We start from the raw sequence: 24,855 nt of genomic DNA, 5'->3' as shown, positions 1-24,855 counted from the left end.
TCTGCATATACCCTATATTGCATAATAAGGAAAGAACTGGAACTGGGGAACTGTAACCCATAACAATTTTTGAAATTACCAAAGAAACTGCTTGTTGAGCTGTACATGAAAAGCTAACACCTTTCTGTGTGTATGTTATATTTTACAATAATGGAAATAGCTGAAGTTGTGGAATTGTGACCCATGCCATTCTTTGAAATTTGCTAACTACTTGTTAAATCATATTTTGAAAGTTATCACTGTTATGTATATATGTTAAAGTTCACAATAAAAAAAAGCATTAAAAAAAAAAAAAACACAAACATTTGAATGGAAGATTGAATGGCCAAACTCTCAGGACTGGCTCTGATAAACTCTTCCAGAATGAAATGAAAATGATCACTGGTGCCAAGTAATGCCACACCAGGGCTCTGCTTTCTAAAAGCCTTTCACCAATGGAGAGAACAACTAGGGGACTTGAGGCAGCAGAAGGGAAGGAGGTTAGGGAAATTCCAGGGGCACAGCAAGAGCAGAGCAACCACACCCTCCACCCACATCCCACATCAGGCAACACGGCGCACACTGTGTATAGAGAATTTAAAAACAGTAATAAATCTCACCAAAATCCATTTGCTGTTTAGCATCACCATGCACCAGCAACTTTAAGAAACATCAAGGATAAATACTCCTCCCCTATCCCCCCAAAAATCTTTAGTTGGTCCAAATTTTAAGCAATGGTTGCAGTTTATTGTTAAGTATTAATAAATATAAGCATCAAAATATCACATTTTTTTACTTATTCTTTAACAAACAGTATATTTATATGGAATTTAATCTGGAGAAGATCCCAGTCATACAGTTGCCCCTGACACATGTGGAGTTAGCTACCTGCGTTCTTAGGAGAGTAAGTTTTCACCAGTTCAGAATCTTTTGAGCTAGCTCTGGGTGAAGCCAGTTTGCGGTACTGCACATTCCCGCATTTAAACACTAGACTCTAAATAAAACAATGAGCCACAGTGACTATAAAGACAAACTTGAGTTTCAATTCTGTCACTCCATGTGACCACTTGGAGAGTTTTTATTCATTTATTTAATATTTAAATCTTAAAACAGTGAGAACTGCAAGACGAAATTTTTCTTAGAAGAAACATTAGTTCATACATGAAATATTTTCCTGAACTTTAATATCTTTTAAATTGAATTTTTTCATTTTAATTGATAATTATTTTGAAGCGCAAGAGTAAATTAAGAAAAAAAATTATGAGTGGCATGATTTTAGAGTTCCTAAATTATACCTTTTGCAGATCTTTCACTTTTCAGCTGACTGACTGAAGTAGAGAGAGAAATTCTTCTTTCCGACTCCTGAAATCATCAGCTCCCCCTTTCAGGCCTTCATCTGATTGGAGAAGATCTCTCTCCTTGCTGAAGCCTATCTCCTTTGTTGACTGTAGATGTAATTAGCCATAGATGCAATCAAATGACTAATGATTTAAATCCATGAACTATCATTACAGTAACAATCAGGCCAGTGCTTGCTTGACCAGATAACTAGATACCATAACCCAGACAAGTTGACAAATGAACTTAACCATCACAGGGAAAAACTAATATGCTTTGCATTTATGCTTTTAATTGTGATTATCAGTCTATATGTTTTCATCTCTTGTACAAACCATGTTTCAGGATTCTGCTTACTCTCTTTTTTGCATGGTAGTGAAAGTGGAAAGTGATTCCACAACCAGCTGCAACCATGGGACCATCTCCTGTCAGGTGCAAACTTGACGTTTTTGAGTTCAGATCATCCCAGCCTTCCAGAAAGCATAAAGGAAAACACATTATTTATATGTTGAACCACAAGTAATTTCAGGTCATTCCACAGAGGAAGAAATCAAATCATCATTTTCTAGAAACACTAAAAGATGCTTGCAGCAAGTCTGATGAGGTATCATATTGTGAATCTGCAGATTACTCTGAAGGTCTAAGAATAGGGATAGTAGATGACGGAGATTTTGTTAATATCTTGTAGATTTCACGGGGAATTTAGTTTTTTAAAATGTGTCATCAGGATTGAGAACATCTTGACCAAAAGGGGGATGCAAAATGAAATGAAATAAGCTTCAGTGACTGAGAGATTCCAAATGGAGTTGAGAGGTCACTCTGGTGGGCATTCTTACGTACTGTAGAGATAACACTTTTTAGGTTTTAATGCACTGGAATAGCTAGAAGTAAATACCTGAAACTATCAAACTGCAACCCAGTAGCCTTGACTCTGAAGACGACTGTATAACAATGTTAACTTATAAGGGGTGACTGTGATTGTGAAAACCTTGTGGATCACACTCCCTTTATCCAGTGTATGGATGGATGAGTAGAAAAATGGGGACAAAAAACTAAAGGAAAAATAGGGTGGGAGCAGAGGGGTGATTTAGGTGTTCTTTTTTTACTCTTTTTTTATTCTTATTTTCACTTTTTCTGGTACAAGGAAAATGTTCAAAAAATAGATCAGGGTGAGGAATGAAAAACTATATGATGGTAATGTGAACAATTGATTGAACACTTTGGATGACTGTATGGTATGTGGCTATATCTCAATAAAATTGGATTTTAAAAAAGCCCATGATTTCAGCAAAATTGGTATTAAAAAAATCAATAAAATGTGGCACCAGTACTAAATATTTATAGGAGAGAAGAACTGAATATAAAATGTGATCAAACACCGGAATATATTCTTTGGGGACTCTATTTATTCTGTTTTATTTTTCCCCTCAAAAAAGTGTCAGGAAACAGAAATATTCAGAAAGGATATGTGTGTGTGTGTGTGTGTGTGTGTGTGTGTGTGTCTATAAGTGCCTATGTTTATAAAGAAATGTTTTTTGATTTATTATTTATCTTGAATCCATTTTAGAGGTCATTTTTAAATAAGAAAGTTACATCTGCATCAAGCAAGCTTTATGGGGGCATCTATACAGTAACCAGGTTTCCCGTCTTTTCTCTGTTCTTTTGCTACCCTTCTCCCAAATGTAATTGCCACCATTCTCAACTGGACCAGTTGGAATTGGCCCCAAAGTCAATTCGATTGAAATAGTTCAGCTTGTTTAAAACATTTGAAAAGGTTAAAGGAATTAAAGGATATGCAAGGGAAAATATTCTTTCAGTGTGATTATATATGTTTTCTCTAACATTAATGTTGAGAATGATGGAAGCTTACCCCAAAAATGCTTATTTAAAATCTGACTTGTCTTGCCAATTCTTGTCTTGTAAATTATGTGCTATTGTTTATTCAATACAGCATAAGGTAATTATTCTAGTGAACTGTTTGGGTCTTTCTTTTATTCTATTTTAAACTGTAATCCTTAATACCCATATAGAATCATTAGTTAGCTAAAAACAATACAAAACATGAGAGGGAATGTTCTCTTGGATTATTAAAGAAAGATTTCTAATTTGTGTATTATTGTGTATATGAATCCAAGAGATTATCTAGTAACTCTTAAAAATATAAATGGATATTTCATGCATTAAAATGAATGTATGATATTCTAAACATCCCTTTTTTTATATGAAACAACCAAAACATTAAAAAAAAAAAAAAAAGGATTCTGCTCAAATTCCTTGCCACTTTCAAGATAGATGGGTTGCCCTTAATCAAAAGAGAAATGAGATAGAAATCGGGCTGTCTCTAGTGGACCAAGACTAAAAATAAAAATAAATAAAAATAATAATAATAGACACCTCAACTTAGAGAGAGGGCCATGTCATAATCAACTCAACTGAGTAAGGAACCCAACTCTAAGGGTTTAAGTGTGATTGAACAGCCACCCAACAGACTTCACTGCCATCCAGAAAGAATGAGCCCACTGGACCACTAGACAGTGGAAAGAAACTAATGGTGGTGGCCAGAGTGTTTTGGTCAAGTTTCCAATAAGATCATTGGAAAAATGACCAAAAGGGAGGACTGTTAAGCAAAATAAAATGGCCACCTGCAATGGGTGTTGCTGGGAGGGACCCCTTTCCAAGAAAGGATTTTCCAGAAGAGAAAAACAATTGATCCACAGGGGCTTTCTGAGAAGATGGAATAATGGGGTACACCCTAGAAGAATAGCAGATAAGCAACACCTGGTGATGAACAAGTTTTGGTCCAGGAGAGAGAGCTTATCAGAGTGGACAAGTATACCATACTAGTCAATGTATATCTGCTCCCCACCTTGTAAGACACCCCCACCCTCACCACCACCAGGCAAAATGAAAACTCAATGGCAGCCCATCAGAACACTTCCTTGTTTGCCTCTGCATTTGCCCTGTGTCAGCTCCCCTTTTCCCCTCCCTTGGCAGAGCTCCTTTCCACAGTCTGGATGATGCCTCAGTCATGACTTGTAAACTGCTCAAACAAACTCCCATAGATAATAACTTGTCTAATATTTTATTTTAACACTTATTAAAATATTCACTTACTAATTACTGGAAAATCATAAATATGTTTACATCAGAAAGTTATTTTTTACACATATTATTATCTTAGATTCAAGCCAAAGGATTGAAGTTCAAACTGTGAAGTAAATATAAAAGCTATTGCATAGCTGTGCTTGTTTCCTTTTTGTACTGTAATATTTACTTTAGGCTTTATTTTTTAAAAAATCATTAGTACATATAAACAAAGTTCAAGGAAAGAAAAATTTTACTATATATTTTTTTATAGCCATTATTATTCTTTTAATTTCACAATTGTAACCAGAAATAGTTTTGTGGTGTATAGGAGGTGGTTGTTAAAAAGTGATTTGCTCCATATGTCAAATATACCAGTAATGCCGCTGGGGAAAACAAAGACACTAAAATCCTCCCACGTAAGCAGTTCCCCACCAGCCCACCCCTGCCCCAGCCAGCCATTCTCTGTCTCTTTACCTTGTTTTACTTTCTTCATAGTATTTATCACTATGTGAAATTCTCTCCCCACCCCCTCTATTTTCCCCTTTCTAGTTGTCTGCACAAGGACTTTGCTTCTCTTTGTTTGTATGTTATGTGTGTAGAAGGTGCTTAGGGAACATCAGTTAGGGTAATTATTTGATTGATTGGTTGATTAAACAACCTACACCTAAAGCACATTCTATTCCAGTCTGGAAATGCTGGTCCTCTGTGTGATCCTTGGAGCCAGGGTGGGTTGACCTTCCCATGGCAACTGGCACAGCTCCATAGTACTTTATCCTTTAATCAAGTTGCTATTTTTACTTAGTGGTGATAGGAAGGCTCAAGTCAAGTTGCTAAGGGCAATATACCTTTGCTTTTCCTTCCTCGTCTACTTCCCTCAAAAGAAGTGCAAAAAGATTTTTTTAAATGTTCTGGTGTGAAAAGTCCCCAGAGGAAGAAAAATGCCCCCGAAGTATACGCTTATGTAATCCAATCGTAATTATACCCGTCTCAGCTCAAGAATTTAAAATTGTCAGCTAGCACATTAGAATATTTTAATGCATTTGCTTCTCAGTCATTTTTACATTTTATTATGGGGCATTTGAAAAAAGAATCTTCAACACATGAATAAATAAAAAAAGACGGAATTCTAGGCTTTGGGATTTGCAATCCAAGTCATTTGGGGACAATTGGACTGGAGATAGATTATCACGGCACATACGTTTTTGTGTTTACTCTTAAGGAAGGTTGATCTGCAGGATACCTGCTTGACAATCCTCAGCTACTCCCTCTCCTTCATCCCCACATCCAGTCTCCAGTTCTTACAGATTACAACTCCAAACTCTTTCTCAGATCTAACCCTTCATAACCATTTATTGATCAACAGACTCCTGGTTTCCCTGCCTCTGGAGCCAACAATCAGACCCTGCCCCTCCCTGTATAAAACAATCCAATGGTGGCTCTTTGCCGAGAGAAGAAAGTCCACACTCTTTCATGAGCCGTAGAAGGCTCCCTGTGATAGCACCATCCATTGCTCTCCCCTCCTCTTGCACTTCATGATCTAATAAGCCCAGCTCTGTGGGTCTCCAAGCACCCATGACATCTCTCACCTGTGTGTGTGTATAGGCTGGCCTTACGCCCATAACGTCCACCCCCCACCATCGATGCCCAGGCTGATGCCTCTCACCTTTTAAGACTCAATTCACGTGTCACCTCATCCAGGAAACCTTCTCTGAAAACCCCACTTCCTTAACACAATTAGATTCTTACCTTCTGCATTCCCAAAGACCCCTCCATCATCCCCTGTATGTTGTCAAATTATGCACTGACCTTATTAGACTGTGGAATTCCTGAGGTCAGTGTGCTCTTAGGGCCACTTGAAGAGGCCTTAAGTGGTTGTTTTTTATACAATTGTCACCAGTTTCACTAGGGGGTGGGTCTGCAGAGTTCCTTGCACTGTCATCCAGAAGTCGATCTTCATATTAATTTATCTGAACGTTCTGTTGAGTGGTAGGAATGTATATTTGGATGAAGCTTCCCAGTTATTCTGCTATGTCTTCAGCCCCACCCTGTCAACCCATCTGGAGGGTGGATGAGATTATGCCTCCACCCATGAAGTGCTTGGATCAGAGCAGCAGCAGCAAGGTTTTTCTGGGACTAGAGACTTTTTCCTCTTACCACAGCTCTCCCCAGCATTTCTGTAGTGTTTCCCTAAGAGAACAATATGACTAGGAAGAAGCCACATCCTCGGTCACTGGAAGAGACAGAATCAGATGCTGGAAGAAGATGTGAATTAGAGAAGCCCAGAGAAATGAATGGACTGGTCTTCTGACATTGCACAGATCCAAATAGGGATTTTCCTGGCCAGAACTACACCAAGGGTACACTGCTGTGGTCACCAAGCCTGGGTCCTTGTGGTGAGGCTGCAGTTTTAACTCTCAATGGAACTTCCCAAAGGCACATCCACACACACAAATAACAGGGAATGATGATGGTGACCACTCCCTGCAGTCCTTTCTGTAAGGCTGGGATTGGAAGAATGTTGTACAAAAGCCATGACAGAGCAAGGCTCTTGGAACCTGGCATTGTCCTTGTAACACTCCTGGTGACTCAAAATGTCTGGAAACTCAGCCAGCAAGATAGGCCAGGAATTTCCCAAACCTCTTGATAAAAAGCATGAAAGAAAAACACTTTATTCCTGTTAGTCATTCATTTTGTTGACAAATATTTATTGAATTTCCTTCATCATCTAAGTACCAAGACAGGTCATAAGCTGAAGGACTGGGCTCCTTTGTTCACACCTGTATTTCCAACATTTAGCACCGAACCTGGCACATGCTTAACAGAACGCTCAGATAAATTAATATGAAGATCGACTTCTGGATGACAGTGCGAGGAGCTCTGCAGACCTGCTCCCTAGTGAAACTGGTGACAATGATATAAAAAACAACCACTTAAGGCCTCTTCAAGTGGTTCTAAGAGCATACAGCAAATGAAGAAACATCTATTTGAGAAATCTATGAAAATTCATTAAGAAAAACAAGAGTCTGTGGTATTTGAACCAAGACCTCTCCCTCTCTCCCCACACCCAGCTCAGCGAGGCAGAAACTCCACTCCAGATGGCTGCAGCCATAAAAACAGGGGTCGCTCTGCCCCCAGCTCCCAGTCAGAGGGCTGCCAGTATTTCCCATCCTGCCCCTGACTAGCTGTTGCTGAGACATTCCAGGGCGAATGTGATTGAGAGGTGTGACGTGGAGGCTTGACTTTGGGCACAGCAGTGCTGAGAACACTGGGGCCCCCGTCACCCTTGCCCTGGCTCGTCAGGCTGTGATTCCATTCCAGGAGAGACAAGCAGACATGACCTCAGGCTGCTGTCCCTCTCCCTCACTCCCCCACCACCAAGAGCTCATCTCCTAAAGCATAGTGTCATGCAGAGAAGCCATTGTCCCCAACCCAGCTCCACTTGGCCATGGCTCAGAGCTTTTGTCTGGGGAGAGAAACTGGCTATAAAACAGAGAGCCCCTAATCACTTCCCAATGGAACTGAATCAAGCCTAAGGGTGCTCTCAAGAACAATAGAGGTTGTGGTGGGGGAGCAATTGGGAAGACATTCCTGGATTTGGTAAAGATACAGGCTCAAGAGTAAGCTGACAAGTTTACAAGAAAGAGCTAGGGAAGGACATGGCTGGGAGGAACCCTCCTGGGGTCAGAAAAAATATCAAACACCAACTGCAGGAACTTTTCCTTAAAAGGAGCCTGAATTTGATTGGAACTGTCTGTCAAGCAATTTACACCCCAGGGCACTGTTGAGAAAAAAAATAGAGCAATTGTGTTAGTCAGAGTTCTCTAGGGAAACAGAAGAAAACAGAACTAACAGGAGATATCTATAAATATGATAAATATGAGATTTTGTAAAAGTATCTCATGCAACTGTGGGGATGCACAAGTCCAAATTCCATAGGGCAGGCTGCAAGCTGGCAACTCCGATGAAGGTTTTGATGAATTCCCCAGGAGAGGCTGGCTTGCTGAATTAGAGATGAAAATTCTCTCTTCTTTCTGCTTAAGTCATCACTTTTCCTTTTAAAGCCTTCAACTGATTGGATTAAACATCTCTCGTTGCTGAAGACACTCCCCTTAGTTGACTGTAGATGTAATCAGCCATAAATGCAATCAACTTATTGATGATTTAGGTCCATGAAACGTCCTCACAGTAACAGGCCAGTGCTTGCTTGACCAGACACCTGGGCACCATCACCTGGCCAAGTTGACACATGAGCCTAACCATCACAGCAGTCGACCAGCATGTCATGGAGCCAAACAGCTGGGCATGGCCAGGGAAAAACAGGAGGAGAGCCCCACCAACCCATTGTCATCCCAGGTGACAAACCCAAAGCTGTGTCTCCCAGAAGACAACAACAGAGCAACATCCATGAAGTATCCATGGGTGCAGAAGGTGGGGATAACAGCCTTCACCACAATAATCCAGCCAGTCATTAAACACATAAATGAGCAAATGAGAAGACAAGCCCCAGGGGAGGAGGATAACCAGAATCCAGAGTTGCTATAATAGACTCTCTAAAATGTCCAGTTTCCAACCAAAAATTAGAAGACATGCAAAAAAACAAAGTATGACCCATACACCAGAAAAAAAAAAAAAAAAAAAAGCAGGCAAAAGCGATTGCCGTGAGAGCAAACAGATAATGGATTTAACAGACAAGGCTTTCAAAGTAGTCTGAAGAACTGAAGGAAGCCATGATTAAAAAGTAGAGGACACCCAAATCAAAAGATCAGAGGAGACACCGTACTTGGAGCAATTAATCAAAGAACTAAAGACAAACAATGAGAGCATGGCACAGGATATAAAGGACATGAAGAAGAGTATGGCACAGGATATAAAGGACATGAAGAAGACCTTAGAAGGGCATAAAGAAGAAATTGCAAGAGTAAATAAAAAAACAGATGATATTATGGAAATAAAAGAAACTGTTGACCAAATTAAAAAGATTCTGGATACTCACAGTACAAGACTATAGGAAGCTGAACAACGAATCAGTGACCTCAAGGGCCACAGAATGGAAAATGAAAGAGCAAAAGAAAGAATGGGGAAAAAAATTTAAAAAAATTGAAATAGACCTCAGGGATATGACAGATAAAATAAAATGTCCAAATATAAGACTCACTGGTGTCCCAGAAGGGGAAGAGAAGGGTAAAGGTCCAGAAAGAGTATTCAAAGAAATTGTTGGGGAAAACTTCCCAAACCTTCTACACAATATAAATACACAAAGTATAAATGCCCAGTGAACTCCAAATAGAATAAATCCAAATAAACCCACTCCAAGACATATTCTGATAAGACTGTCAAGTACTGAGGAGAAGGAGCAAGTTCTGAAAGCAGCAAGAGAAAAGGAATTCACCACATACAAAAGAAACAACATAAGACTAAGTAGTGACTACTCAGCGGCCATCACGGAGGCAAAAAGACAGTGGCATGATATATTTAAAATTCTGAGAGAGAAAAATTTCCAACCAAGAACACTTTATCCAGCAAAGCTCTCCTTCAAATTTGAAGGAGAGCTTAAATTTTTCACTAACAAATCCTGAGAGATTTTGCTAATAAAAGACCTGCCCTACTTCAGATACTAAAGGGAGCCCTACAGACGGAGAAACAAAGAAAGGAGAGAGAGAGATGGAGAAAGGTTCAGTACTAAAGAGATTCAATATTGGTTCATTAAAGGACAATAAGAGAGAGAGGGAAAAAAATATATCTGACAAAAATAAACCAAAGGATAGGATGGCTGATTCAAGAAATGCCTTCACAGTAATAATGTTGAATGTAATAATTAAACTCCTGAATTAAACGATATAGATTGGCAGAATGGATCAAAAAATATGAACCATCAATATGTTGCACACAAGAGACTCATCTTAGACACAGGGACACAAAGAGATTGAAAGTGAAAGGATGGGAAAAAATATTTCATGAAAGCAACAGCCAAAAGAAAGCAGGACTGGCAATATTAATCTCAGATAAAATAGACTTTAAATGCAAGGATGTTATGAGTGACAAAGAAGGCCACTACATACTAATAAAAGGGGCAATTCAACAAGAAGAAATAACAATCATAAATGTTTATGCTTCCAATCATGGTGCCACAAAATACATGAGAGAAACACCGGCAAAACTAAAGGAAGCAATAGATGTTTCCACAATAATTGTGGGAGACTTCAATACATCACTATCTCCTACAGACAGATCAACCAGAGAGAAGACCAATAAGGAAACTGAAAACCTAAACAATTGGATAAATGAATTTGAATTAACAGACATATATAGAACATTACATCCCAAATCACCAGGATACACATTCTTCTCTAGTGACCACGGAACTTTCTCCAGAATAGACCATATGCTGGGACATAAAACAAGCCTCAATAAATTTTAAAAAATTGAAATTATACAAAGCACATTCTCTGACCACAGTGGAATACAATTAGAAGTCAATAACCATCAGAAACTTAGAAAATTCACAAACACCTGGAAGTTAAACAACACACTACTAAAATAAATGGTTTATAATGTAGAATGTAGGGGAACTAGCGATAGAGAGCAACTGGTGAAGGGGGGACAATAACTCAATAAGAACAGATAAGCTATCGTGGGGGAGTTTAACATTCTGGGAATGCCCAGGAATGACTATGGTCTGTTAATTTCTGGTGGGTGTGGTGGGAACAAGTTCACAGAAATGTTGCTATATTGAGTTATTTTCTTGGGGTAGAGTAGGAACATGTTGGACTCCCTTGTTATGGTTTGTTTGAAATGTTTTTTTAATTGTATGTTTTAAATTTTTTTTTATATAGTTGATTTAAAAAAAAAGTTAATTGGAAAAAAAATGAAAAAAATATGCAGAGCCCCCTTGAGGAGCTGGTGAAGAATGCAGGGGTGTTGGGCTTCCCCACCTCGATGGCTGCTGATGTGCTCACAGACATAGGGGACTGCAGGTTTGATGGGCTGAGCCCTCTAGCACAGGACTTGCCCTTGGGAAGACTGTTGCTGCAAAGGAGAGGCTAGGCCTCCCTATAATTGTGCCTAAGAGCCTCCTCCTGAATGCCTCCTTATTGCTCAGATGTGGCCCTCTCTCTCTGGCTAAGCCAACTTGGCAGGTGAAGTCAATGCTCTCCTCCCTACATGGGATCAGACACCCAGGAGAGTGAATCCCCCTGGCAATGTGGAATATGACTCCCAGGGGGAATCTAGACCCAGCATCGTGGGATGGAGAACATCTTCTTGACCAGAAGGGGGATGTGAAAGGGAATGAAATAAGCTTCAGTGGCAGAGAGAGTCCAAAAGGAGCCGAGTGGTCACTCTGGTGGGCACTCTTACACACAATATAGACAACCCTTTTTAGGTTCTAATGAATTGAAATAGCTAGCAGTAAATACCTGAAACTACTAAACTACAACCCAGAACCCATGAATCTTGAAGACGATTGTATAAAAATGTAGCTTATGAGGGGTGACAATGGGATTGGGAAAGCCATATGGACCATACTCCTCTTTGTCTCCTTTATGGATGGATGAGTAGAAAAATGGGGGAAGAAAAAAAAAGAGAAACAGGCACCCAGTGTTCTTTTTTACTTTAATTGTTTTTTTTTTTCACTTTAATTTTTATTCTTATTATTTTTGTGTGTGAGGTAATGAAAATGTCAAAAATCAATTTTGGTGATGAATGCACAACTATATAATGGTACTGTAAACAACTGAATGTACACTTTGTTTTGTATGACTGCATGGTATGTGAATATATCTCAATAAATATGAATTTAAAACATATAGGAAGCTATCATTGACAATACTGCAGCAAATAGAAAATATCAATAAAAACATGGAAATCAAATGAATTACTATATAAATGAATGAGTGAGTGAGTGAGTGAATGAAAGAAGAAATGAGTGAATGAGCCAACGAATGAATGGGCAAGTGAAAGAACATGGACTTTTAGCAGCAGGTCCGCCCTTTACATTTACAGAGACCAAGACAAGAATAAAAATGGAGGCTCATATATCACGTGTCTAAATATTTAAAAGTTATAAATCAAACTAAAAATCTGTTAAAGTGTGCTTGATCCTCCTACCTTGATAAATGTATTTTCATAATGTCTTACCCAAATTATAATTGTGGACAACACAGCCCACGAATTCAAGCTCCGTCTACCCCTGACCTTCCTCCAAGAGCTGCTTTTGTCCCATCAGAAGTACATCTGTCCTCAGATCCAGGAAAGAGGCTGTGTAAGCCCTTGAAGTGAGCTCAGAGCCACCTGGGCAGGGATTTCTTGGGTCTCAGGCAGCCAGAGCTGGGTCAAGATGAGCACAGTGGTTATCAAACTTGAGCATGTATCAGAATGACCTGAACACTGCTATGCGCTGATTGCAGGTCCCCTCCTCAGAGTTTCTGAGTCACTAGTTCTGGGTTGAGGTCCAAAAATATGCATTTCTAACAAATTCCTGGGTGATGTTTTGAGGCCCACACTGGTCAAGAAAGGAGGAGGGTCACTGGCCCTGGTGGGAAGAGGCCCAGCTGGAAGAGAGCCCGAGCAGAGTCTTCCAAAGCACAGGGCCCACGTTCCCAGGACTAACTAGCAGCCACAGAAGATACACCAGGCAGCCTGGACGACTGCAGGGGGTGCTGCGTAGTGGGGTTCCTGCCCCCCTAACTGCAGCAGTTCTTCAACACTGGAGTCCAAGCACTGCACTAGGAGACACGTCCTCCCTAGCAACAGCCTGGCAACTTCATTCCAAGCAACGCCGGGTTGCACCAGGATGCTGTCATCCCTTCTATCACCCATCTTGGGATGACACAGCAGCAGGGTCAGCTAAGGTTCCACCAAGAGCAGGGATTGCTTTGTTCACTTTAAGAAATGTGAACTAAATACGTTGGAGCACAGAACCTTTTTCTGGCGTGTCATCTATTAGCGTCACATGCAGGTATTTTGGGAGTCACGTATCGCCCTATTCTAACAGGAGGTTCAGCCTCCTCCCTCATCACACTTTTAAAAAGGTAATCAAATGATCAAATAGAAGATTTATTTTCTTACTTTCCCTAACTCAGGCATAAGAGATGCCAATTGACTAAGATGTGAACAGCAGAAAAGACTAAAAGCAAAAGTAACATGTTAAGTCACAGCACCCAATTGTCTGCAACTAAACATGCAGAGAAGAGGCTATGCAGGCTTTTAAAAAAACTCTTCCCTGCCTAATGGCATTTTCTTCCAACAAATCACTTTATGATCAAATCTGCAGCTGTAGTCATGCTTTATGTTGCTCACACAAAAGCAGGAGTATGAGCCTTTACTTTCTAAACAAAATGAGTGCCTGCATTCTTTCAGCCAGATTGCAGTGACAAAGGTCTGAAATCACCAAGTCAGGAATGAGCTGGCAAATAACCCAGCCAGCGTCCAGGCGCCCCCACCCACCCACAGGAGACATTCTCATCTGGAACTTCTTTTCCTTTCCTGTTTGTCAATGAGGTCACCGGCAGCCTTCTTGCTTTCCGGAGCAAGAGCCAGTGCCCTGAGTCAAGGAACTTCCTCAGGGCCAAACTCTGTGTGCTCACTCAGGACTACCTCCCTCTTCCAGGCCTCGGGGAGCAGCACGGGGGCGACTTGCAGCAGAGGGAGAAGGGTTAAGGCATAGTTGAGCCTCTTGAAATAAATCCCCCTGAATTCGCTCAAGGACAGCCTTTAAATTCCTTTCCTCCAGCAGTTTGTTTGCAAGACCATAAATAGCTCCTCTTCAAACACATAAGGAGAGCACCAACCTAATAAAAGAGGCAAAAGGGTCTCTGAGCTCAAGAGCTCCCTGTATTTGCACAGGTCGAGGCTGCAGTGCTCCTGCTGATCTCAGCTTAAATGCAAGGCAAAGGTTCCAACAGAGAAGCTTCGTTCTGGAGATTCCCATGAAATGGGGACATTTTTCTACACCCATTGCAACTGGGTGAAGTCCTCGAAGGCTGTCTGTTCCTCAGCATGAGCAGATTAAGACACGGATACCCCGGTCCTAACTGCAATGGAAGCTTTAGGAGACCCCCAGCCAGGAATTTTGAAAAGGAAATGCTCTCTGCTTGGTTGATGGAATTCACCTTAGGTCACCAGCAAGCAGTGATGGTGGTGGAACAACAGAAGAAAGGAATCTTCCCTTTGGCTACTCTCTAAGAGGAGGTCAAATGTTTTTTCATGCATAGTTGTAACTGGAAGAGATGCTTACATATCATCAAATTCAATCCTCTCATTTCGCAAAGAAGAAAATCAAGCCCCAAAGCTTTCTATGGTTTGTTTTAGGTAGGTAGGTAGTGATTAGGGAGGGAGGTAAGGGAGGTAGGTAGATGGTGGATGGGTGGATAGGGAGGTGGATAAATAGGGGGCGGTAAGGAAGAGGGAGGGAAGTGGGTAGGGAGCTGGGCACACAGATGGGGAGTTGGGGAGGTAGGGAGGAAGGTAAGTAGCTGGGGGGGGGGGGGAGACGGGGAGGTAGGCAAGGAGGGAGGGAGGTGGCTAGCTGTTACTCCATCAAGAATGGGTTATCCCATTCTTAGTGTCTTTCTCTTCCATCTGGCTATAGCTCCACTGCTTCATAAGCACATGAAGAGATATATAAAGGATTTAGCCAAATTCATGCATAAAGCCTTCTCAATTAATTCTTAAAATAGAGGTATGGCTATCTAAGGCGATAAACCAAATTGTGAAAAGCATATCATAGAGACTTTGCACAAAGTCCTAAGTTACCAGTTTGCTGGTAACACTTATAATGTTATAATATTCTCTTCCTTTTTTTTGCTATGTCCCTAAAAATCAAATTTACAAAAAGCAAACAAAAGTGACTTTATGACTTCCCCCCATACATTCTGTGAATGTTCTCAGGCTCACCGCTGGTTTATTCTGGGTTTGTTCTTGTTAGCGTTGCCTCTTCCCCATGGCCCAGCATAAAGTGAATCTGGACACGGCGAGTCGCTAACACTGTGAAAAAGAAACAGAACTCAGTAAATGACTGAATTAATTAAGAGGAGCAAGAAGTTGGGATACTGCCCTGAAGAAAAAAAATGCGTGCCCTGATGTCTTGTCTATGGCAGCAGCAGACACAGATGGCCTGTTAAAAACAAAAGCTTCTCTGGAGTGGGAAGAGTGTCCTGCAGAAACACAGCTTCGATGATTCCAGGAGGGCATTTCAGGACATCTACTCTTGACTTCTGCACTTTGCAGGGCAGAATCATCCCGTGTGCCTAGTCGTGCCGTCCACTAGAGGGAGTCAAGGCCCTTCAGTGGAAAGACTTCCCAAAAAATAGCGGTTGTCTGAATTGCAAACAGAAGGAGGAATGGAGGTTTCGCCTCTAGCCCAGACACATCCCTCTTTGGAGAACACTTAATTCCTGGGTTTGTCCTTTCCTTCAACAAATAGTCATTGAGGCATGTACAGTATGCACAGCAAGTAGACAGTGGGAACACTGGGTCAACACCCAGAGGACCCCCAGCCTTACCTCCATCTGGGAATGAGGCAGGGAAAGTAGGAGCTGGGAAGCCTGTGATCTCGATGCACTAGTTGAAGACTGGCCACCTTTCACCTCCTTTTCATATGACCAAGGTTAAGCATGCGCAGCCTTCCAACAGCAGTGGCTTCATCCCCCTCCGACTTTGGCTACCCCAGGAAAGGTAACCTTTTCACCAAGCAGATGAAGCAAGAGCCCCCTTTTCCCCTCAAAATTATAACCACCTCCTATAACCAATTCCTGCAACTCAATGTTAAAAAAAGACATTTATTGGGGTCTTCAAGAATCCTCTATTCAAATGCCACAGCTATGTGGGGAACTGTGTTTGTTATAGTATTATTTTGAATAGCAAAACTTGGAAAGGGACGAGACTCCACAACAGGGAATAGGAAAATAAATGATGATGTAGCCACAGAATGTAAAATGATGTATCTTTTAAAAATCATGCTTTAACAATCATTTTAATGGCACGGGAAATCACTACAAAACAGTGTTAAGTGAAGAGTAGCATATTGAAGAACTGTTACGCAAAATGATCTCAACTATTTTAATTAACAACAACCACCACCACACACACACACACAAAAAAAAACCCTAAAAGAAAATGGACCAAAATACTGAGGCAAATATCTCTGAAAAGTGGTGTTACACATAGATTTATATTTTCTTCCTTGTTCATTGAATTTAAAAAAAAGTCAAAATGAGTATTTATTAATTTTATCATCAGAAAGAAGTTATGTTAAATACCATTATCCTGAGAAAAGAGGTAGCTTAATTTTTGTAATTGTCTAAAAGGGAGATTCTGAGGACAGGGCTGCACAGGCGGATGGGGAGGGGAGAAGGAGTTGGGGGAAAACTAGGGAGGGTGTAGGAGGGATGGAAAGATTAAGAAAGAGGTAGTGTGGGGGGTGGGGTACTAAGGACTGAGCCCCCAGCTCCCTGGCAGGAGGGGAGTGCTGGGACCAGCCAGTCACCTTTCTCCAGGTTCAAAAACCAGAAAGAAAAAACAAGTGACAACATTATTGAAGATATTGCCCAATGAAAACATTCAATAAATGTTTCTCTCAACCCAGAGATGAATCTCAATTGCTGATGAGTAGACTAAAAAAGTGAGAGAGCTATTCAAAATTAGTCAATCAACAAGTTTCTTCTGACCTAAGCTAAGCCAGTCAATCCATCAACCAATAATCCCTTTCAACAAGACAAAAATTAATAGATGGACATTGGTATTTTTGCTTTGATGGCTTTGGAAGGCAGAGAAAACAGGGATATTAGATACCATTTTGTTAAGCTTTATTTTTATTCTGTTTAGCTCAATTTCCATTGAATTTATGGCCCTGTGCCAGTTTGGATGTATTATGTCCCCCCACAAGCCATTATCTTTGATGCAATCTTGTGGGGCAGATGTATTGGTGTTGATTAGGTTGGAACCTTGTGATTGAGTGTTTCCATGGAGATGTGACCCACCCAACTGTGAGTGACACCTTTGATTAGGGTGTGACCTCTTGACTGAATGTTTCCATGGAGGTGTAGATCCACCCATACAGCATGGATCATTACTGGATCACTGGAGTACTTTAAAAAGAGCCACACAGGCCGGGATGCTGCTGCAGCCTAGAGAGGAATGTCCTGGGAGAAAGCCATTTTGAAACCAGAACTTGGAGCAGATGCCAGCCACATGCCTTCCCAGCTAAGAGAGGTTTTCCGGGCACCATTGGCCATCCTCCAGTGAAGGTACCCGATTACTGATGTATTACCTTGGACACTTTATGGCCTTAAGACTGTAACTGTGTAATCAAATAACCCCCCTTTATAAAAGCCAATCTATTTCTGGTCCTTTGCAGTCTGGCAGCATTAGCAAACCAGAACAGCCCCAGATAATTTTTAATAAGTTTGAAGTGGTTTTCAGTACTTCATAGAATTCAGTTGGTCATTTGCTGATGTCTCTCAATGGTGGATTTTATATATTGAAGGAGATTTACATTATGTCCAACGGGATGAAGAGAACGCTGCTTGGTAAAGGGATATCAGCAGGAAATCACCACCTGGATAGGGGGTGTTTCGAGTATATGTTCCTATTTGAAAGAAAGAATCGACGTGGGTTGTGTCTCTTGCAGACTGAGAACAAGCCTTTTTTAACCTGATACTTCCCCCGAGACCCTTGCTAGGGCTGGGGGATTCACAGAGGTGGTGTCTGTCTGGGAGGACTATGGTCTGGGGAGAAAGGGGCAGGAAAAGTGGGGTGGTTGGCTAAGACTCTGTGGGAACAGGAGAACATGCACCCAGGATTTTGCCGTGGACAGCCAGCTCCTTTGACAGCCATGTGGTGACGCATCCGAGGGAGGCTCCAGAGAGGGAAGGAGACAGGTTGTCACGGCCTGCAGCGCCCGGACAAGGGAAGCTTAGGGAAACTGGGGGAATGGGGGCAGGATTTATCAGTGGATACACTTGGGAGCTTAAAGAGATTACGTAATCAAAGGTTTTAGGCAATGAATAAAGAGAAAGTTCTGGAGGGAAGCAAAGAGCTCTCTCTGTCTTCCGTAAGTGTCAGGAGGCTCGACAGCTTGATTAGAACTTTCTGCCACTGAGGAACCTTGAACTCTTTCTTCCTGCCAGCCTCCGGGGAAAACAGGAACAGTCTCCAGACTTTGAACTTGTGAATTTTCCTATACTGCTCTCCAACTTTCTTATCTTCTTGTCCTAGGTGGAGTTTATCTGCCTGGACCTCAAATGGTAAATGATTAACTGGTAGAAACTAAATCCTTTTGACAGGTTTCCCCAAACAGACACTTTCTCTTGACAGCCAATTTTGTGCTGGTTTTTCAGAAAAATTTGTCTTCTAAATTGTAAGATAGGCCGCTGTGGAAAGATGCATTTTTATTTTATTTGTTTCTTCAGCTCAGTGAGAGTGCTGCATTGTTCCCTCAGGGAGCCCATGAGGTGGAGTCGCAGAGCCCCGGTGCAATGGCCACCGGCTCCTCTGGGGCCCAACTTAGGAAACAGCAAGAGGACAAGGCAGAGAAAGGGCCACGACAAGCTGCTCTCCCTTGGGGCAGAAAAAGGACGGCATTTCAGACAAGTCAGGGGAAAGAGATGACCACCCCTCACATGCGGGAAAGCCCGGGGAGCCAGGCTGCAGTCCCCCAAACAGAAGCCGGGTGGCAGGTCCTTGGAGAAGAGACCCCAACGTTTTTGTAAACTTATGACAAAAAGCAGGGAGCCAAATAGATGCCATTGAGCCACTTTCTGTCAGTTGGTAGACAGCAGGACCGACCTCTTTGGTTCACAAGAGCTCACCTTCTTCCTAAGATGGTCTGTCCCCCAGATGAAGGGGAAGATGCCAGGATTAGTGCCAAACAGAAAAATTAGCATAAATAAGTGGAGGGAGAAAAAAAATTTAAATAAGGGCTTTAAAGGCATGAATTCTTTGGATAAGAGTTAAGTACTAAAACACGGAAAGGCTCAACAACATCCAGCTGATAGGTCAGTTTTCCTAGAAGCAGAGCCTAAAGTGGGGATTCTGACTCAAGCAATGTATAGGCTTGTGCTCTCGGAAGAGGGGAACGGGGGGAAGAGGTGGGTTTGGGGGGAGCGGGGAAGCTAAGCAAGAATGTGTCTCCGCTGGGGGCTAATTCCAGCCTGGCTCCCGCGGGGACACCCTGGCACAGCAGCTGCACAAGGAAAGTTCCACTTTGAGGTGATGGGGCTGTCCTGTGCCATCGGCCAAGGTCTGTCGGTGTGGGTGGGTGGGCACGGCCACCTGAGGAGCCCCGGTTGGCTGGGGCAGGATGAGGGTGGATTCTCCAGAAAGGGGACAGCTGTGAGTGTTAGCAGCCACGGGATGGGTGCCCTGGCAGGTGAGGAGGGCCTGGCCCAGGCCTGGCCCGGGTCACAGAGCAGGAGCGGGGCTGGGCAGAGCAGCGGCTGGAAGACTCAGGCGGTGCCGTGACACTAACCACAGCCTTCATTGCTCCAGAACCCCGGTTGTTCCTTTCTGGAAGCAGAAGATGAAGTTAAAGCATCAGCAGGACTTCTCGGGTAACATGGGTCAGACAAACGTGAGCAAGATTCCTGCTAAGCTCATCCAAGCCCTGTGACTGAACAAGTGACATCCTTTCTCTGAACCTCCGTTTCCTCATCTAGCAACTAGAGATTATAACCCCAAGTTATGGGCTAAGAGCTTGTATTTTAATATGTGGTAAGTGCTCCTGACTGGGAGTTGGTCATTATTAATTTGGAAGATGATTTTCCAATAGCAAGTATTTGATCAGAATTGTAAAAAGATGCTCATCCATGGGAAAGTCAATCATTATAACTCCACCACCTAAGTAACCTGCCTACTGGATTTGATCTCACTGACCCATTTTATTTTTTTAAACTTCATTTATCGAAAAATTAAACAAACAACAACAAAACCCACAACATTTCAAACAAAACAAAGCAAAGGATTAAGAAAAACAAATAATCTAAAATAACTACTTTGCTTCCAACATGTTCCTACCATACCCCAAGAAAATTAACAAACCATAACCAAACAATGGAATAAGAACAACAAATAATCTAAAATAACTACATTGCTTCCTTCGTGTTGCTATCATACCCCAAGAAAATTAACCATAATCAAACAAAGGCATAAGAAAAACCAAATAATCTAAAATAACTACATTGAAGCTATTTTTTTAAAAATGCAATTCACTGATGCATTTTAAAGCTGTCATCAGAGAGCCCATCAGGAGAAGCCCCTGAACCACCGCTGCAAGCTGGAGGCTCTGGGAGAGCTCTTTTTTCGTGCTCACAAAGTTTCATCAACTCTCAGGGAACAGATATGTCAACTGCTCCAAGGGATTAGATTTCCAAATTTCACTTTGGAAAGCACTGCTTAGTACTTTATTCACTCTGGAATGAAAGCAATGAATCAAAAGGGAGAATCCTGCATTCAGGGGCAGCCTGGGGGTTTCAGGGTGAATTTTGCTGTGTGGCCAGTGGGACAAGCTGATGGCCGAGACGTGCTCACAAAATCTCGGCTCACGGGCTGGACAGGCCACACCTGCTAGTCTGAGAACCAAGACCTGTGATCCACAAGCAGCAGGAGGCAGCTGCAGACTCGACCCACAGACCCTCCACCCAGCACTCCAACTCGGAAATCGGCCAACAGGAGTGAAACAGCCAAAAATATGAACACACGTTGCTCTGCAGTGTGGCGTTGATGTCATGGCACAGCCATTCGGAAAAAGTGAACTAGGCCCTAGTTGGCTCTTCATGTAACTAGTTCAAAAGTGAAAATTAAAGAATATGTATTTTTCTTCTTTTTAAGACTACATGATAGTAAATAACAGTTTACTTTTTTCCCAACTGATATTTTTTGAGCCTCATGTAGTCAACGCACAAATCAGTACACAGATGTAATATATATTATTTTTTTAAGTCACAACTTTCTTTGGTAACTTATTCCAAAGCTTTATAATTTTCTCTGCCAGGAATATATTTTTCCTTTTGGACCTGGACCATTTCTGTTAAAATTTCCTCTTATTTTGAGCTCATAAAAGATAAAGAATGTTATATTACTAAGTACAATTAGATAATACACCTTTACATATGTGAAATACCCTCAAGTTTCTTCCTTGCAGTTCAGATGATCACAAATTCCCAATCTCGTCATCTCCTCCTTATATGTTCTTGTTTATACATATCTCACATGCATCGCTTCTGAAGTTCCAAACGACTCTAAGATTATGGGGCAGGAATGGATCAGGCTTTTCAAGTTCTTGGTAAACTGTCGTTCACAGACAGCCTGACTCAGGGCCAAATGGGCAGCAGCCACCCCAGATATTCGGTTGGCCCCAGACTCCTCTGGGCTTCATGTTTAAGACTGCGGGAGTGGGGCAGACAGACCTGGATTTGAATCCCAGCTCTGTCATTTACTGGTTGTGCTGATTTGTAGTAATTAACACCTCTGTGCTATGAAATGAGGCTAACAATGGAACCTATTTCATAGGATTTTTATGAACATGAAATGAGATAAAATGCATGAAATAAAAGGTATGCAATAATAATATAAGTGATTGTAAGAATAAAGGTTAATTTTTGTGATCATTCTGCATTCATCTGCCACTTTCATGAATCCCATTTGTCAATGAAACAATATCAGATTTTGAGCTCACACATATTCCCTCCTCATCTTCCCATCTTGCTGTCTTACTGTAATGAATAACCTCAACATTCCTTGGCCAAAGATATATGTTGTCTCCCTTGAATCTTGCAGAGAATGTACTCCCTTCAATAGCACACGCAAGGCTTTAGAATATGTAGGAGAAAAAGTCCTACCAGGAGAATCCATTCTTCTCATAGCCATGTAATTGGCTCAGATTCTGAAAAGATTAAGAGTTCAGAGGGAGAGTCAGCCTAGATCAAGAAATACTTCAACTTATAAAAAGAATTGTCCCACATTACAGTTGGGAGAAATCTTGAAGGCTGTGGCCCCACCTGATTCACAAGTCTCTCTACAGAGTCTCTGAAAAGTGTCCAGTCCAAGCAGCTTGACTTGGTAGAAAGTTCTTGATTTTCGAGCTACAACAGTCCCAACTATGACTTCCACCCATTTTGTTCTCACTCTGCCCTTAACACCCCTGCAGGAGAGTCAAGTCCCTCTGCCACGGGATGGGTCCTTCACATCTAAAACATCATCTGGTCCTTCCATATGACCCCTTCTCACCATCCTCCACATTGTAATTGTCTCAAAGAAAAGATGCCTAATTCTTTCATTAAAAAGAAAAATATTACCTTGTACTTAGCAAAATTTGCACGCCACTTTAATAGCTATTAAAAATCATATATACAAATACACACACACAGACTTTTTAACCCTGCTCACCCCTATCATTCTGCAATGGGGAACCTTAATAGTTTCCTCCCATATTCCTTTTGCTTTCTTAACCAACAGGGCTGAAAGAGATCTCAGATATTTGGGACCAAAAACTATAAGTGAATTCACTGAATGTTGTCCTGCTGTACTGAGAGGTCCCTGGTCACCATGTCACTGTCAGAGATGCAACCTTCCCCATCCCAACCTCCCCCTTCCCAACCCTGTAAAGCATCCAACCATGTAGATAAATCAGGAGGTCACTGTTGTTTTCTGCAGAGACATTTGGGCTGTCTACCTTCCTCAGCTTGACTAATCTTACTGTTTTTAGGGGGAAAATTATTTCATGGAAAGAAATTACTGAAGTATCTACTTTAAGTATTAGGACAATATATCAATATAGAGAAATACATTTAAAAAACTATTAAAGAGAAAGAGAGTCCTACTGTAGTTGTGGTAGTCAGTAGTAGGACTCAGGATTAACCTCAGAATAAAGCATTTCTTAATAGTGGGTGGAGGTTCTGTAGGCAGTATTCAACTTAAGATATTTTTTAGGAACAGTAAATAAACTGGGAGTACCCAGATGGCATGCGTGATGGTTAAGTTCACATGTCAGTGTGGCTGATTTGGTCAAGAAAGCTGTGGCCTGATTGTTGCTGTGAGGGTATTTCACAGATGGATTTGCATGTATTTGCAGTTGACTGCATCTATGGCTGATTGCATCTACAATCAACAAAGGAACTCGCCTTCAGCATTGAGCGGAGGCTCCTCACACATTCAGTTAGAGATCTTCAAGCCAGAGCTGAGGATTTCAGAAGGAAGAAGGAATAATTTCTATCTCGACTTCGGCCAGCCAGCTTCAACTGGGAAATTCAACCTCACCTTCATCGGAGTTTCCAACTTGTAGTCTGCCCTACAGAATTCGGACTTGCCAATCCCCACGGTCACATGAACCAATTCCTATAATAAATCTCTTAATATTTGCATATATGCATATATCTCCTGGCAGTTCTGTTTCTCTGGAGAACCCTAACGCAGCATGTATGGTCACTATCCAGCTAGAATGGGCAGAATTTATACCCTGTAAAACAGTGTCCTGACAGAGCTGATTCACTGCGGATCTATCTCTGCTTAAAGATACACTCATGTATTTCCTCCCAAAATGTTGCATTATGCAAAATAACTTCCTTAACCTCAAGGCTATTCTTATTCCAGTATTTAGGAGGAGTGTAATTCAGATACTTGCCTTTCAATATTTTAGAATCTCACAGGATTGCTTAATTTAAGAAAATTCTAGTCTCATCAGCATTACCTCCAGGGAATTCATTATAAATTCAAAGGTACAACATTATTCCTCAGGTAGAATTGTAGGATTTTAAGGTATTTTTTTTTCACTAAACCTTGTTGGGATTCTTCTTTTTCTTTTCTTCCTCTTCTTCCTTTTCTTCCTTCTTCTCTCCTCCTCCTTCTCCTTCTTCCTATTCTTTGTTAGCAAGAAATATTTTAAGCAGGAAATGAAATTCTAAGTCTATCCAATGCCCAAAGGCAAGAATTTATATAACACACGGTTTTGATGTTGTCTGTTTAAGTCTAGGCTATTTCTTTGGTTAAAAACATCATGAGCCTGACTTGCCCTTAGGATTCCTTAAATTTATCCCATTAAAAATCTTAACGGAGAAAATGGTGTGTGAAGGGGGAGTGGTATATGGGAATTCTCTTTGCTGCATGATTTTTCTATAAACCTATAACTCTCCAAAAAAAATCAGATTAAAAAATCATGATGACATATAGCTGTCAGTGAGTACCCTTAGAAGATTAATCTCACTACCCAGCTGTGGAGATGTTTGATGTCATTTTAGTCACCCTATTTTTGACATGGCATATTAGAAAATAAGAAGAAAATGGAATACCTCAGTATAATGAGACGGAGAATGTTATCACCTTTATACAGATGATATCTTTCAAGAAACCTACCAGAGTTTATCCTGAGCCTGTCCTAAGCACTGCATGGTGCACAATCTCAAATAGTGAAATTCCTGCGGAAACCCTATAATGACTTGCTTTAGAGGGTGGGTCTGAAGC

At 41.3% G+C, this 24,855-nt stretch overlaps 1 long non-coding RNA gene across 1 annotated transcript in view; it reads right to left on the bottom strand.

The window, feature by feature from the left end:
- Positions 1 to 24,855, bottom strand: part of LOC119535101 — a 33,518-nt gene that overhangs the window by 3,464 nt on the left and 5,199 nt on the right. Inside the window, exon 2 of the long non-coding RNA XR_005217167.1 lies at positions 15,298 to 15,387. This is a non-coding gene — a long non-coding RNA (uncharacterized LOC119535101). The remainder of the gene's footprint in view (positions 1 to 15,297; positions 15,388 to 24,855) is intronic.

The sequence above is a fragment of the Choloepus didactylus genome, chromosome 5 (genome assembly GCF_015220235.1).
Source record: "Choloepus didactylus isolate mChoDid1 chromosome 5, mChoDid1.pri, whole genome shotgun sequence".
NCBI lineage: Eukaryota > Metazoa > Chordata > Mammalia > Pilosa > Megalonychidae > Choloepus > Choloepus didactylus.
This window is presented reverse-complemented; position numbering and strand designations above follow the sequence as displayed.